Here is an 18,802-nt window from a genome sequence, read left to right on the forward strand (position 1 = left end):
AATTGCATCGTAATGATATACAAAATGCACAATGCCGACTTAAGTCGAAGAAAACTGACTCTTCTTACTGTCTATGATTTGAACTATTCCTGTGACACTAGTTATAGATTCCGATGCTTCACTTCAGGTTTACTGTATCCCTCTGACCTTCTTATTGACGATGAAACACAGAAATTGCATCGGAATTAAATACAAAAGGCACAATGCCGACTTAAGTACAAGAAAACTGACTCTTCTTACTGTCTATGTTTTGAACCATTCCTGTGACACTAGTTATAGATTCCGATGCTACACTTCAGGTTTAGTGTATGCTTCTGACCTTCTTATTGACGATGAAACACAGAATTTGCATCGGAATTAAATACCAAAGGCACAATGCCGACTTAAGTAAAAGAAAACTGACTCTTCTTACTGTCTATGTTTTGAACCATTCCTGTGACACTAGTTATATATTCCGATGCTTCACTTCAGGTTTACTGTATCCCTCTGACCTTCTTATTGACGATGTAACACAGAAATTGCATCGGCATTAAATACAAAAGGCACAATGCTGACTTAAGTACAAGAAAACTGACTCTTCTTACAGTCTATAATTTGAACCATTCATGTGACACTGGTTATAGATTCCGATGCTTCACTGCGGAATTACTGTATCCCTCTGACCTTCTTATTGACGATGAAACACAAAAATTGCATCGGAAATAAATATAAAAGGCACAATACCGACTTAAGTACAAGAATACAGACTCTTCTTAATGTCTATGTTTTGAACTTTTCATGTGACACTAGTTATAGATTCCGATGCTTCACTGCAGGTTTACTGTATCCCTCTGACCTTCTTATTGACGATGAAACACAGAAATTGCATCGGAATTAAGTACAAAAGGCACAATGCCGACTTATGTACGAGAAAACTGACTCTTCTTAGTGTCTATGTTTTGATCCATTCCTGTGACACTAGTTATAGATTCCGATCCATCACTTCAGGTTTACTGTATCCCACTGACCTTCTTATTGACAATGAAACATAGAAATTGCATCGGAATTAAATACAAAACGCACAATGGCGACATATGTACATGAAAACTGACTCTTCTTGCTGTCTATGTTTTGAACCATTCCTGTGACACTAGTTATAGATTCCGATGCTTCACTTCAGGTTTACTGCATCCCTCTGACCATCTTATTGACGATGAAACACAGAAATTACATCGGAATTAAATACAAAAGACACAATGCCGGCTTAAGTACAAGAAAACTGACTCTTCTTACTGTCTATGTTTTGAACCATTCCTGTGACACTAGTTATAGATTCCGATGCTTCACTTCAGGTTTACTGTATGCCTCTGACCTTCTTATTGACGATGAATCACAGAATTTGCATCAGAATTAAATACCAAAGGCACAATGCCGACTTAAGTAAAAGAAAACTGACTCTTCTTACTGTCTATGTTTTGAACCATTCCTGTGACACTAGTTATATATTCCGATGCTATACTTCAGGTTTACTGTATCCCTCTGACCTTCTTATTGACGATCAAACACAAAAATTGCATCGGAATTAAATATAAAAGGCACAATACAGACTTAAGTACAAGAAAACTGACTCTTCATACTGTCTATGTTTTGAACCATTCCTGTGACACTAGTTATAAGTTCCGATGCTTCACTTCAGGTTCACTGTATCCCTCTGACCTTCTTATTGACGATGAAACACAGAAATTGCATCGGAATGATATACAAAAGGCACAATCCCGACTTAAGTCGAAGAAAACTGACTCTTCTTACTGTCTATGTTTTGAACTATTCCTGTGACACTAGTTATAGATGCCGATGCTTCACTTCAGGTTTACTGTATCCCACTGACCTTCTTATTGACGATGAAACACAGAAATTGCATCGGAATTAAATACAAAAGGAACAATGCCGACTTAAGTACAAGAAAACTGACTCTTCTTACTGTCTATGTTTTGAACCATTCCTGTGACACTAGTTATAGATTCCGATGCTTCACTTCAGGTTTACTGTATGCCTCTGACATTCTTATTGACGATGAAACACAGAATTTGCATCGGAATTAAATACCAAAGGCACAATGCCGACTTAAGTAAAAGAAAACTGACTCTTCTTACTGTCTATGTTTTGAACCATTCCTGTGACACTAGTTATGTATTCCGATGCATCACTTCAGGTTTACTGTATCCCTCTGACCTTCTTACTGACGACGAAACACAGAAATTGCATCGGCATTAAATACAAAAGGCACAATGCTGACTTAAGTACAAGAAAACTGACTCTTCTTACAGTCCATGTTTTGAACCATTCATGTGACACTGGTTATAGATTCCGATGCTTCACTGCGGAATTACTGTATCCCTCTGACCTTCTTATTGACGATGAAACACAAAAATTGCATCGCAATTAAATATAAAAGGCACAATACCGACTTAAGTACAAGAATACTGACTCTTCTTACTGTCTATGTTTTGATCCATTCCTGTGACACTAGTTATAGATTCCGATCCATCACTTCAGGTTTACTGTATCCCACTGACCTTCTTATTGACGATGAAACATAGAAATTGCATCGGAATTAAATAGAAAAGGAACAATGCCGACTTAAGTACAGGAAAACTGACTCTTCTTTTGTCTATGTTTTGAACCATTACTGTGACACTAGTTATAGATTCCGATGCTTCACATCAGGTTTACTGTATCCCTCTGACCTTCTTATTGACAATGAAACACAGATATTGCATCGGAATTAAATACTAAAGGCACAATGCCGACTTAAGTACAAGAAAACTGACTCTTCTTACTGTCTATGTTATGAACCATTCCTGTGACATTTGATATAGATTCCGATGCTTCACTTCAGGTTTACTGTATCCCTCTGGCCTTCTTATTGACGATGAAACACAGAAATGGCATCGGAATTAAATACAAAAGGCACAATGGCGACATATGTACATGAAAACTGACTCTTCTTGCTGTCTATGTTTTGAACCATTCCTCTGACACTAAATATATATTCCGATGCTTCACTTCAGGTTTACTGTATACCTCTGACCTTCTTCTTGACGATGAAACACAGAAATTGCTTCGGAATTAAATACAAAATGCACAGTGCCGAGTTAAGTACAAGAAAACTGACTCTTCTTACAGTCTATGTTTTGAACCATTCCTGTGACACTAGATATAGATACCGATGCTTCACTTCCGGTTTACTGTATCCCTCTGACCTTCTTATTGACGATGAAACACAGAAATTGCATCGGAATTAAATACAAAAGGCACAATGCCGACTTCAGTACAAGAAAACTGACTCTTCTTACTGTCTATGTTTTGAACTATTCCTGTGACACTAGTTATAGATTCCGATGCTTCACTTCAGGTTTACTGTGTACCTCTGACCTTCTTATTGACGATGAAACACAGAAATTGCATCGGAAATAAATACAAAAGGCACAATGCCGACTTAAGTACAAGAAAACTGACTCTTCTCACTGTCTATGATTTGAACCACTCATGTGACACTAGTTATAGATTCCGATGCTTCACTTCAGGTTTACTGTATGCCTCTGACCTTCTTATTGACGATGAAACACAGAATTTGCATCGGAATTAAATACCAAAGGCACAATGCCGACTTAAGTAAAAGAAAACTGACTCTTCTTACTGTCTATGTTTTGAACCATTCCTGTGACACTAGTTATAGATTCCGATGCTTCACTTCAGGTTTACTGTATCCCTCTGACCTTCTTATTGACGATGAAACACAGAAATTGCATCGGCATTAAATACAAAAGGCACAATGCTGACTTAAGTACAAGAAAACTGACTCTTCTTACAGTCCATGTTTTGAACCATTCATGTGACACTGGTTATAGATTCCGATGCTTCACTGCGTAATTACTGTATCCCTCTGACCTTCTTGTTGATGATGAAACACAAAAATTGCATCGGAATTAAATATAAAAGGCACAATGCCCACTTAAGTACAAGAAAACTGACTCTTCTTACTGTCTATGTTTTGAACCATTCCTGTGACACTAGTTATAGATTCCGATGCTTCACTTCAGGTTTACTGTATCCCTCTGACCTTCTTATTGACGATGAAACACAGAAATTGAATCGGAATTAAATACAAAAGGCACAATGCCGACTTAAGTACAAGAAAACTGACTCTTCTTACTGTCTATGTTTTGATCCATTCCTGTGACACTAGTTATACATTCCGATCCATCACTTCAGGTTTACTGTATCCCACTGACCTTCTTATTGACGATGAAACATAGAAATTGCATCGGAATTAAATAGAAAAGGAACAATGCCGACTTAAGTACAAAAAAACAGACTCTTCTTACTGTCTATGTTTTGAACCATTACTGTGACACTAGTTATAGATTCCGATGCTTCACATAAGGTTTACTGTATCCCTCTGACCTTCTTATTGACGATGAAACACAGATATTGCATCGGAATTAAATACTAAAGGCACAATGCCGACTTAAGTACAAGAAAACTGACTCTTCTTACTGTCTATGTTTTGAACCATTCCTGTGACATTTGATATAGATTCCGATGCTTCACATCAGGTTTACTGTATCCCTCTGGCCTTCTTATTGACGATGAAACACCGAAATTGCATCGGAATTAAATACAAAAGGCACAGTGCCGACTTAAATACAAGAAAACTGACTCTTCTTACAGTCTATGTTTTGAACCATTCCTGTGACACTAGATACAGATTCCGATTCTTCACTTCCGGTTTACTGTATCCCTCTGACCTTCGTATTGACGATGAAACACAGAAATTGCTTCGGAATTAAATACAAAAGGCACAATGCCGACTTATGTACAAGAAAACTGACTCTTCTTACTGTCTATCTTTTGAACTATTCCTGTGACACTAGTTACAGATTCCGATGCTTCACTTCAGGTTTTCTGTGTCCCTCTGACCTTCTTATTGTCCATGGAACACAGAAATTGCATCGGAATTAAATACAAAATGCACAATGCCGAATTCAGAACAAGAAAACTGACTCTTCTCACTGTCTATGATTTGAACCATTCATGTGACACTAGTTATAGATTCAGATGCTTCACTTCAGGTTTACTGTATCCCTCTGACCTTCGTATTGACGATGAAACACAGAAATTGCATCGGAATTAAATAAAAAAGGCACAATACCGACTTAAGTACAAGAATACTGACTATTCTTAATGTCTATGTTTTTGAACCATTCATGTGACACTAGTTATAGATTCCGATGCTTCACTGCAGGTTTACTGTATCCCTCTGACCTTCTTATTGACGATGAAATACAGAGATTGCATCGGAATTAAATACAAAAGGCACAATGCCGACTTAGGTACAAGAAAACTGACTCTTCTTACTGTCTACGTTTTGATCCATTCCTGTGACACTAGTTATAGATTCCGATCCATCACTTCAGGTTTACTGTATCCCACTGACCTTCTTATTGACGATGAAACATAGAAATTGCATCGGAATTAAATAGAAAAGGAACAATGCCGACTTAAGTACAAGAAAACAGACTCTTCTTACTGTCTATGTTTTGAACCATTCCTGTGACACTAGATATAGATTGCGATTCTTCACTTCAGGTTTACTGTATCCCTCTGACCTTCTTATTGACGATGAAAAACAGAATTTGCATCGGAATTAAATACAAGAGGCACAATGCCGACTTAAGTACAAGAAAACTGACTCTTCTTACTTTCTATGCTTTGAACCACTCCTGTGACACTTGTTGTAGATTCCGATGCTTCACTTCAGGTTCACTGTATCAATCTGACCTTCTTATTGACGATGAAACACAGAAATTGCATCGGAATGATATACAAAAGGCCCAATGCCGACTTAAGTAGAAGAAAACTGACTCTTCTTACTGTCTATGTTTTGAACCATTCCTGTGACACTAGTTATAGATTAACATGCTTCACTTCAGGTTTACTGTATGCCTGTGACCTTCTTACTGACGATGAAAAACAGAATTTGCATCGGAATTAAATACAAAAGGCACAACGCCGACTTAAGTAAAAGAAAACTGACTCTTCTTACTGTCTATGTTTTGAACCATTCCTGTGACACTAGTTATAGATTCCGATGCTTCACTTCAGGTTTACTGTATCCCTCTGACCTTCTGATTGACGATGAAACACAGAAATTGCATCGGCATTAAATACAAAAGGCACAATGCTGACTTAAGTACAAGAAAACTGACTCTTCTTACAGTCCATGTTTTGAACCATTCATGTGACACTGGTTATAGATTCCGATGCTTCACTGCGTAATTACTGTATCCCTCTGACCTTCTTATAGACGATGAAACACAAAAATTGCATCGGAATTAAATATAAAAGGCACAATGCCCACTTAAGTACAAGAAAACTGACTCTTCTTACTGTCTATGTTTTGAACCATTCCTGTGACACTAGTTATAGATTCCGATGCTTCACTTCAGGTTTACTGTATCCCTCTGACCTTCTTATTGACGATGAAACACAGAAATTGAATCGGAATTAAATACAAAAGGCACAATGCCGACTTAAGTACAAGAAAACTGACTCTTCTTACTGTCTATGTTTTGATCCATTCCTGTGACACAAGTTATAGATTCCGATCCATCACTTCAGGTTTACTGTATCCCACTGACCTTCTTATTGACGATGAAACATAGAAATTGCATCGGAATTAAATAGAAAAGGAACAATGCCGACTTAAGTACAAGAAAACAGACTCTTCTTACTGTCTATGTTTTGAACCATTACTGTGACACTAGTTATAGATTCCGATGCTTCACATCAGGTTTACTGTATCCCTCTGACCTTCTTATTGACGATGAAACACAGATATTGCATCGGAAGTAAATACTAAAGGCACAATGCCGACTTAAGTACAAGAAAACTGACTCTTCTTACTGTCTATGTTTTGAACCATTCCTATGACATTTGATATAGATTCCGATGCTTCACTTCAGGTTTACTGTATCCCTCTGGCCTTCTTATTGACGATGAAACACAGAAATTGCCTCGGAATTAAATACAAAAGGCACAGTGCCGACTTAAATACAAGAAAACTGACTCTTCTTACAGTCTATGTTTTGAACCATTCCTGTGACACTAGATATAGATTCCGATTCTTCACTTCCGGTTTACTGTATCCCTCTGACCTTCGTATTGACGATGAAACACAGAAATTGCTTCGGAATTAAATACAAAAGGCACAATGCCGACTTAAGTACAAGAAAACTGACTCTTCTTACTGTCTATCTTTTGAACTATTCCTGTGACACTAGTTACAGATTCCGACGCTTCACTTCAGGTTTTCTGTGTCCCTCTGACCTTCTTATTGTCCATGAAACACAGAAATTGCATCGGAATTAAATACAAAAGGCACAATGCCGACTTAAGTACAAGAAAACTGACTCTTCTCACTGTCTATGATTTGAACCATTCATGTGACACTAGTTATAGATTCCGATGCTTCAATTCAGGTTTACTGTATCCCTCTGACCTTCTTATTGACGATGAAACACAGAGATTGCATCGGAATTAAATACAAAAGGCACAATGCCGACTTAAGTACAAGAAAACTGACTCTTCTCACTGTCTATGATTTGAACCATTCATGTGACACTAGTTATAGATTCCGATGCTTCAATTCAGGTTTACTGTATCCCTCTGACCTTCTTATTGACGATGAAACACAGAGATTGCATCGGAATTAAATACAAAAGGCACAATGCCGACTTAAGTACAAGAAAACTGACTCTTCTTACTGTCTATGTTTTGATCCATTCCTGTGACACTAGATATAGATTCCGATTCTTCACTTCAGGTTTACTGTATCCCTCTGACCTTCTTATTGACGATGGAAAACAGTATTTGCATCGGAATTAAATACAAGAGGCACAATGCCGACTTAAGTACAAGAAAACTGACTCTTCTTACTTTCTATGTTTTGAACCATTCCTGTGACACTTGTTGCAGATTCCGATGCTTCACTTCAGGTTCACTGTATCAATCTGACCTTCTTATTGACGATGAAACACAGAAATTGCATCTGAATGATATACAAAAGGCCCAATGCCGACTTAAGTAGAAGAAAACTGACTCTTCTTACTGTCTATGTTTTGAACCATTCCTGTGACACTAGTTATAGATTAACATGCTTCACTTCAGGTTTACTGTATGCCTGTGACCTTCTTACTGACGATGAAACACAGAATTTGCATCGGAATTAAATACAAAAGGCACAATGCCGACTTAAGTACAAGAAAACTGACTCTTCTTACTGTCTATGTTTTGAACCATTCCTGTGACACTAGTTATAGATTCCGATGCTTCACTGCGGGTTTTCTGTATCCCTCTGACCTTCTTATTGACGATGAAACACAAAAATTGCATCGGAATTAAATAAAAAAGGCACAATACCGACTTAAGTACAAGAATACTGACTCTTCTTAATGTCTATGTTTTGAACCACTCATGTGACACTAGTTATAGATTCCGATGCTTCACTGCAGGTTTACTGTATCCCTCTGACCTTCTTATTGACGATGAAACACAGAGATTGCATCGGAATTAAATACAAAAGGCACAATGCCGACTTAAGTACAAGAAAACTGACTCTTCTTACTGTCTATGTTTTGATCCATTCCTGTGACACTAGTTATAGATTCCGATCCATCACTTCAGGTTTACTGTATCCCACTGACCTTCTTATTGACGATGAAACATAGAAATTGCATCGGAATTAAATAGAAACGGAACAATGCCGACTTAAGTACAAGAAAACAGACTCTTCTTTCTGTCTATGTTTTGAACCATTACTGTGACACTAGTTATAGATTCCGATGCTTCTCATCAGGTTTACTGTATCCCTCTGACCTTCTTATTGACGATGAAACACAGATATTGCATCGGAAATAAATACTAAAGGCACAATGCCGACTTAAGTAAAAGAAAACTGACTCTTCTTACTGTCTATGTTTTGAACCATTCCTGTGACATTTGATATAGATTCCGATGCTTCACTTCAGGTTTACTGTATCCCTCTGGCCTTCTTATTGACGATGAAACACAGAAATTGCATCGGAATTAAATACAAAAGGCACAGTGCCGACTTAAATACAAGAAAACTGACTCTTCTTACTGTCTATGTTTTGAACCATTCCTGCGACACTAGTTATAGATTCCGATGCTTCACTTCACGTTTACTGTATCCCTCTGAACTTCTTATTGACGATGAAACACAGAAATTGCATCGGCATTAAATACAAAAGGCACAATGCTGACTTAAGTACAAGAAAACTGACTCTTCTTACAGTCCATGTTTTGAGCCATTCATGTGACACTGGTTATAGATTCCGATGCTTCACTGCGTAATTACTGTATCCCTCTGACCTTCTTATTGACGATGAAACACAGAAATTTCATCGGAATTAAATACAAAAGGCACAATGCCGACTTAAGTACAAGAAAACTGACTCTTCTTACTTTCTATGTTTTGAACCAGTCCTGTGACACTTGTTGTAGATTCCGATGCTTCATTTCAGGTTCACTGTATCCCTCTGACCTTCTTAATGACGATGAAACACAAAAATTGCATCGGAATTGAACACAAAAGGCACAATGCCGACTTAAGCACAAGAAAACTGACTCTTCTTACTGTCTATGCTTTGCACCATTCCTGTGATACTAGTTATAGATTCCGATGCTTCACTGCGGGTTTTCTGTATCCCTCTGACCATCGTATTGACGATGAAACACAGAAATTGCATCGGAATTAAATAAAAAAGGCACAATACCGAAATAAGTACAAGAATACTGACTCTTCTTAATGTCTATGTTTTTGAACCATTCATGTGACACTAGTTAAAGATTCCGATGCTTCACTGCAGGTTTACTGTATGCCTGTGACCTTCTGATTGACGATGAAACACAGAATTTGCATCGGAATTAAATACTAAAGGCACAATGCCGACTTAAGTACAAGAAAACTGACTCTTCTTACTGTCTATGTTTTGAACCATTCCTGTGACACTAGTTATAGATTAACATGCTTCACTTCAGGTTTACTGTATGCCTGTGACCTTCTTACTGACGATGAAACACAGAATTTGCATCGGAATTAAATACTAAAGGCACAATGCCGACTTAAGTACAAGAAAACTGACTCTTCTTACTGTCTATGTTTTGAACCATTCCTGTGACATTTGATATAGATTCCGATGCTTCACTTCAGGTTTACTGTATCCCTCTGGCCTTCTTATTGACGATGAAACACAGAAATTGCTTCGGAATTAAATACAAATGGCACAACGCCGACTTAAGTAAAAGAAAAATGACTCTTCTTACTGTCTATGTTTTGAACCATTCCTGTGACACTAGTTATAGATTAACATTCTTCACTTCAGGTTTACTGTATGCCTGTGACCTTCTTACTGACGATGAAACACAGAATTTGCATCGGAATTAAATACTAAAGGCACAATGCCGACTTAAGTACAAGAAAACTGACTCTTCTTACTGTCTATGTTTTGAACCATTCCTGTGACATTTGATATAGATTCCGATGCTTCACTTCAGGTTTACTGTATCCCTCTGGCCTTCTTATTGACGATGAAACACAGAAATTGCATCGGAATTAAATACAAATGGCACAACGCCGACTTAAGTAAAAGAAAAATGACTCTTCTTACTGTCTATGTTTTGAACCAATCCTGTGACACTAGATATAGATTCCGATGCTTCACTTCCGGTTTACTGTATCCCTCTGACCTTCTTATTGACGATGAAACACAGAAATTGCATCGGAATTAAATACAAAAGGCACAATGCCGACTCATGTACAAGAAAACTGACTCTTCTTACTTTCTATGTTTTGAACCTCTCCTGTGACACTTGTTGTAGATTCCGATGCTTCACTTCAGGTTTACTGTATCCCTCTGACCTTCTTATTGACGATGACACACAGAAATTGCATCGGAATGATATACAAAAGGCCCAATGCCGACTTAAGTAGATGAAAACTGACTCTTCTTACTGTCTATGTTTTGAACCATTCCTGTGACACTAGTTATAGATTAACATGCTTCACTTCAGGTTTACTGTATGCCTGTGACCTTCTGATTGACGATGAAACACAGAATTTGCATCGGAATTAAATACAAAAGGCACAACGCCGACTTAAGTAAAAGAAAAATGACTCTTCTTACTGTCTATGTTTTGAACCATTCCTGTGACACTAGTTATAGATTCCGATGCTTCACTTCAGGTTTACTGTATCCCTCTGACCTTCTTATTGACGATGAAACACAGAAATTGCATCGGCAATAAATACAAAGGGCACAATGCTGACTTAAGTACAAGAAAACTGACCCTTCTTAATGTCTATGGTTTGAACCATTCATGTGACACTAGTTATAGATTCCGATGCTTCACTGCAGGTTTACTGTATCCCTCTGACCTTCTTATTGACGATGAAACACAGAAATTGCATCGGAATTAAATACAAAAGTCACAATGCCGACTTAAGTACAAGAAAACTGACTCTTCTTACTGTCTATGTTTCGAACCATTCCTGTGACACTAGTTATAGATTCCGATGCCTCACTTCAGGTTTACTGTATCCCTCTGACCTTATTGACGATGAAACACAGAAATTGCATCGGAATTATATACAAAAGGCAAAATGCCGACTTAAGTACAAGAAAACTGACTCTTCTTACTGTCTATGTTTTGAACCATTCCTGTCACACTAGTTATAGATTCCATAGCTTCACTTCAGGTTTACTGTATCGATCTGACCTTCTTATTGACGACGAAATACAGAAATTGCATCGGAATTAAATACAAAAGGCACAATGCCGACTTAGATACAAGAAAATTGACTCGTCTTACTGTCTATGTTTTGAAACATACCTGTGACAATAGTTATAGATTGCGATGCTTCACTTCAGGTTAAGTGTATCCCTCCGACCTTCTTATTGACTATGAAACATAGAAATTGCATCGCAATTAAATAGAAAAGGAACAATGCCGACTTAAGTACAAGAAAACTGACTCTTCTTACTGTCTACGCTTTGAACCATTCCTGTGACAGTAGTTATGGATTCCGATGCTTCACATCAGGTTTACTGTATCCCTCTGACCTTCTTATTGAAGATGAAACACAGATATTGCATCGGAATTAAATACTAATGGCACAATGCCGACTTAAGTAAAAGAAAACTGACTCTTCTTACTGTCTATGTTTTGAACCATTCCTGTGACACTAGTAATAGATTCCGATGCTTCACTTCAGGTTTACTGTATCCCTCTGACCTTCTTATTGACGATGAAACACAGAAATTGCATCGGAATTAAATACAAAAGGCACAATGCCGACTTAAGTACAAGAAAACTGACTCTTCTTACTGTCTATGTTTTGAATCAATCCTGTGAGACTTGATATAGATTCCGATGCTTCATTTCAGGTTTACTGTATCCCTCTGACATTCTTATTGACGACGAAAAACAGAAATTGCATCGGAATTAAATACAAAAAGCATAATGCAGACTTAAGTACAAGAAAACTGACTCTTCTTACTTTCTATGTCTTGAACCATTCCTGTGACACTAGTTATAGAATCCGATGCTTCACATCAGGTTTACTGTATCCCTCTGACCTTCTTATTGACGATGAAACACAGAAATTGCATCGGAATTAAATACAAAACGCACAATGCCGACTTAAGTACAAGAAAACTGACTCTTCTTACTGTCTATGTCTTGAACCATTCATGTGACACTAGTTATAGATTCCGATGCTTCACTTCAGGTTTACTGTATCCCTCTGACCTTCTTATTGATGATGAAACACAGATATTGCATTGGAATTAAATACTAAAGGCACACTGCCGACTTAAGTACAAGAAAACTGACTCTTCTTACTGTTTATGTTTTCAACCATTCCTGTGACATTCAATATAGATTCCGATGCTTCACTTCAGGTTTACTGTATCCCTCTGGCCTTCTTATTGACGATGAATCACAGAAATTGCATCGGAATTAAATACAAAAGGCACAGTGCAGATTTAAGTAGAATAAAACAGACTCTTCTTACAGTCTATGTTTTGAACCATTCCTGTGACACTAGATGTAGATTCCGAAGCTTCACTTCCGGTTTACTGTATCCCTCTGACCTTCTTATTGACGATGAAAAACAGAATTTGCAACGGAATTAAATACAAGAGGCCCAATGCCGACTTAAATAGAAGAAATCTGACGCTTCTTACTGTCTATGTTTTGAACCATTCCTGTGACACTAGTTATAGATTCCGATGCTTCACTTCAGGTTTACTGTATGCCTCTGACCTTCTTATTGACGATGAAACACAGAATTTGCATCGGAATTAAATACAAAAGGCACAATGCCGACTTAACTAAAAGAAAAATGACTCTTCTTACTGTCTATGTTTTGAACCATTCCTGTGACACTAGTTATGGATTCCGATGCTTCACTTCAGATTAACTGTATCCCTCTGGCATTCTTATTGACGATGAAACACAGGAATTGCATCGGAATTAAATACAAAAGGCACAATGCTGACTTAAGTACAAGAAAACTGACTCTTCTTACTGCCTATGATTTGAACCATTCATGTGACACTAGTTATAGATTCCGATGCTTCACTGCAGGTTTACTGTATCCCTCTGACCCTCTTATTGACGATGAAACAGAAATTGCATCGGAAATAAATACAAATGTCACAATGCCGACTTAAGTACAAGAAAACTGACTCTTCTTACTGTCTATGTTTTGAACCATTCCTGTGACACTAGTTATAGATTCCGATGCTTCACTTCAGGTTTACTGTATCCCTCTGGCCTTCTTATTGACGACGAAACACAGAAATTGCATCGGAATTAAATACAAAAGGCACAATGCCGACTTAAGTACAAGAAAACTGACTCTTCTTACTGTCTATGTTTTGAACCATTCCTGTGACACTAGTTATAGATTCCGATGCTTCACTTCAGGTTTACTGTATCGATCTGACCTTCTTATTGACGACGAAATACAGAAATTGCATATGAATTAAATACAAAAGGCACAATGCCGACTTAAATACAAGAAAATTGACTCTTCTTACTGTCTATGATTTGAACCATACCTGTGACCATAGTTATAGATTCCGATGCTTCACTTCAAGTTTACTGTATACCTCTGACCTTCGTATTGACGATGAAACGAAGAATTTGCATCGGAATTAAATACAAAAGGCACAATGCCGACTTAAGTAAAAGAAAAATGACTCTTCTTACTGTCTATGTTTTGAACCATTCCTATGACACTAGATATAGATTCCGGTGCTTCACTTCAGGTTTACTGTATCCCTCTGACCTTCTTATTGACGACGAAACACAGAAATTGCATCGGCATTAAATACAAAAGGCACAATGCTGACTTAAGTACAAGAAAACTGACTCTTCTTACTGTCTATGTTTTGAACCATTCCTGTGACACTAGTTATAGATTCCGATGCTTCACATCAGGTTTACTGTATTCCTCTGACCTTCTTATTGACGATGAAACACAGATATTGCATCGGAATTAAATACTAAAGGCACAATGCCGACTTAAGTACAAGAAAACTGACTCTTCTTACTGTCTATGTTTTGAACCATTCCTGTGACACTAGTTATAGATTCCGATTCTTCACTTCAGGTTTACTGTATCCCTCTGACCTTCTTATTGACGATGAAACATAGAAATTGCATCGGAATTAAACAGAAAAGGAACAATGCCGACTTAAGTACAAGAAAACTGACTCTTCTTACTGTCTATGTTTTCAACCATTACTGTGACACTAGTTATAGATTCCGATGCTTCACATCAGGTTTACTGCATCCTCTGACCTTCTTATTGACGATGAAACACAGATATTGCATCGGAATTAAATACTAAAGGCACAATGCCGACTTAAGTACAAGAAAACTGACTCTTCTTACTGTCTATGTTTTGAACCATTCCTGTGACATTTGATATAGATTCCGATGCTTAACTTCAGGTTTACTGTATCCCTCTGGCCTTCTTATTGACGATGAAACACAGAAATTGCATCGGCATTAAACACAAAAGGCACAATGCTGACTTAAGTACAAGAAAACTGACTCTTCTTTCTGTCTATGTTTTGAACCATTCGTGTGACACTAGTTATAGATTCCGATGCTTCACTGCAGGTTTACTGTATCCCTCTGACCTTCTTATTGACGATGAAGCACAGAAATTGCATCGGAATTAAATACAAAAGTCACAATGCCGACTTAAGTACAAGAAAACTGACTCTTCTTACTGTCTAAGTTTTGAACCATTCCTGTGACACTAGTTATAGATTCCGATGCTTCACTTCAGGTTTACTGTATCCCTCTGACCTTCTTATTGACGATGAAACACAGAAATTGCATCGGAATTAAATACAAAAGGCTTAATGCCGACTTAAGTACAAGAAAACTGACTCTTCTTACTGTCTATGTTTTGAAACATTCCTGTGACACTAGTTATAGATTTCGATGCTTCACTTCAGGTTTACTGTATCGTTCTGACCTTCTTATTGACGACGAAATACAGAAATTGCATCGGAATTAAATACAAAAGGCACAATGCCGACTTAAATACAAGAAAATTGACTCTTCTTACTGTCTATGTTTTGAACCATACCTGTGACAATACTTATAGATTCCGATGCTTCACTTCAGGTTTACTGTATACCTCTGACCTTCTTATTGACGACGAAACACAGAATTTGCATCGGAATTAAATACAAAAGGCACAATGCCGACTTAAGTAAAAGAAAAATGACTCTTCTTACTGTCTATGATTTGAACCATTCCTGTGACACTAGTTATAGATTCCGAAGATTCACTTCAGGTATACTGTATCCCTCTGACCTTCTTATTGACGACGAAACACAGAAATTGCATCGGCATTAAATAGAAAAGGCACAATGCTGACTTAAGTACAAGAAAACTGACTCTTCTTACTGTCTATGTTTTGAACCATTCATGTGACACTAGTTATAGATTCCGATGCTTCACTACAGGTTTACCTTATCCCTCTGACCTTCTTATTGACGATGAAACACAGAAATTGCATCAGAATAAAATACAAAAGTGACAATGCCGACTTAAGTACAAGAAAACTGACTCTTCTTACAGTCTATGTTTTGAACCATTCCTGTGACACTAGTTATAGATTCAGATGCTTCACTTCAGGTTTACTGTATCCCTCTGACCTTGTTATTGACGATGAAACACAGAAATTGCATCGGAAATAAATACAAAATGCACAATGCCGACTTAGGTACAAGAAAACTGACTCTTCTTACTGTCTATGTTTTGAACCATTCCTGTGACACTAGTTATAGATTCCGATGCTTCACTTCAGGTTTACTGTATCGATCTGACCTTCTTATTGACGATGAAATACAGAAATTGCATCGGAATTAAAGACAAAAGGCACAATGCCGACTTAAATACAAGAAAATTGACTCTTCTTACTGTCTATGTTTTGAACCATACCTGTGACAATAGTTATAGATTCCGATGCTTCACGTCAGGTTTACTGTATACCTCTGACCTTCTTATTGACGATGAAACTCAGAAATTGCATCGGAATTATATACAAAAGGCACAATGCCGACTTAAGCACAAGAATACTGACTCTTCTTACTGTCTATGTTTTGATCCATTCCTGTGACACTAGTTATAGATTCCGATCCATCACATCAGGTTAACTGTATCCCTCTGACCTTCTTATTGACGATGAAACATAGAAATCGCATCGCAATTAAATAGAAAAGGAACAATGCCGACTTAAGTACAAGAAAACTAACTCTTCTTACTGTCTATGTTTTGAACCATTCCTGTGACACTAGTTATAGATTCCGATGCTTCACTTCAGGTTTACTGTATCCCTCTGACCTTCTTATTGACGATGAAACACAGAAATTGCATCGGCATTAAATACAAAAGGCACAATGCTGACTTAAGTACAAGAAAACTGACTCTTCTTTCTGTCTATGTTTTGAACCATTCATGTGACACTAGTTATAGATTCCGATGCTTCACTGCAGGTTTACTGTATCCCTCTGACCTTCTTATTGACGATGAAACACAGAAATTGCATCGGAATTAAATACAAAAGTCACAATGCCGACTTAAGTACAAGATAACTGACTCTTCTTACTGTCTATGTTTTGAACCATTCCTGTGACACTAGTTATAGATTCCGATGCTTCACTTCAGGTTTACTGTATCCCTCTGACCTTCTTATTGACGATGAAACACAGAAATTGCATCGGAATTAAATACAAAAGGCACAATGCCGACTTAAGTACAAGAAAACTGACTCTTCTTACTGTCTATGTTTTGAAACATTCCTGTGACACTAGTTATAGATTTCGATGCTTCACTTCAGGTTTACTGTATCGATGTGACCTTCTTATTGACGAGGAAATACAGAAATTGCATCGGAATTAAATACAAAAGGCACAATGCCGACTTAAATACAAGAAAATTGACTCTTCTTACTGTCTATGTTTTGAACCATACCTGTGACAATAGTTATAGATTCCGATGCTTCACTTCAGGTTTACTGTATACCTCTGACCTTCTTATTGACGACGAAACACAGAATTTGCATCGGAATTAAATACAAAAGGCACAATGCCGACTTAAGCACAAGAAAACTGACTCTTCTTACTGTCTATGCTTTGCACCATTCCTGTGATACTAGTTATAGATTCCGATGCTTCACTGCGGGTTTTCTGTATCCCTCAGACCTTCTTATTGACGATGAAACACAAAAATTGCATCGGAATTAAATATAAAAGGCACAATGCCGACTTGAGTACAAGAAAACTGACTCTTCTTACTGTCTATGATTTGAACCATTCCTGTGACAGTAGTTATAGATTCCGATGCTTCACTTCAGGTTTAATGTATCCCTCTGACCATCGTATTGACGATGAAACACAGAAATTGCATCGGAATTAAATAAAAAAGGCACAATACCGAAATAAGTACAAGAATACTGACTCTTCTTAATGTCTATGTTTTTGAACCATTCATGTGACACTAGTTAAAGATTCCGATGCTTCACTGCAGGTTTACTGTATGCCTGTGACCTTCTGATTGACGATGAAACACAGAATTTGCATCGGAATTAAATACTAAAGGCACAATGCCGACTTAAGTACAAGAAAACTGACTCTTCTTACTGTCTATGTTTTGAACCATTCCTGTGACACTAGTTATAGATTAACATGCTTCACTTCAGGTTTACTGTATGCCTGTGACCTTCTTACTGACGATGAAACACAGAATTGGCATCGGAATTAAATACTAAAGGCACAATGCCGACTTAAGTACAAGAAAACTGACTCTTCTTACTGTCTATGTTTTGAACCATTCCTGTGACATTTGATATAGATTCCGATGCTTCACTTCAGGTTTACTGTATCCCTCTGGCCTTCTTATTGACGATGAAACACAGAAATTGCGTCGGAATTAAATACAAATGGCACAACGCCGACTTAAGTAAAAGAAAAATGACTCTTCTTACTGTCTATGTTTTGAACCATTCCTGTGACACTAGTTATAGATTAACATGCTTCACTTCAGGTTTACTGTATGCCTGTGACCTTCTTACTGACGATGAAACACAGAATTTGCATCGGAATTAAATACTAAAGGCACAATGCCGACTTAAGTACAAGAAAACTGA

This window comes from Schistocerca serialis, unplaced genomic scaffold (genome assembly GCF_023864345.2).
Source record: "Schistocerca serialis cubense isolate TAMUIC-IGC-003099 unplaced genomic scaffold, iqSchSeri2.2 HiC_scaffold_1417, whole genome shotgun sequence".
NCBI lineage: Eukaryota > Metazoa > Arthropoda > Insecta > Orthoptera > Acrididae > Schistocerca > Schistocerca serialis.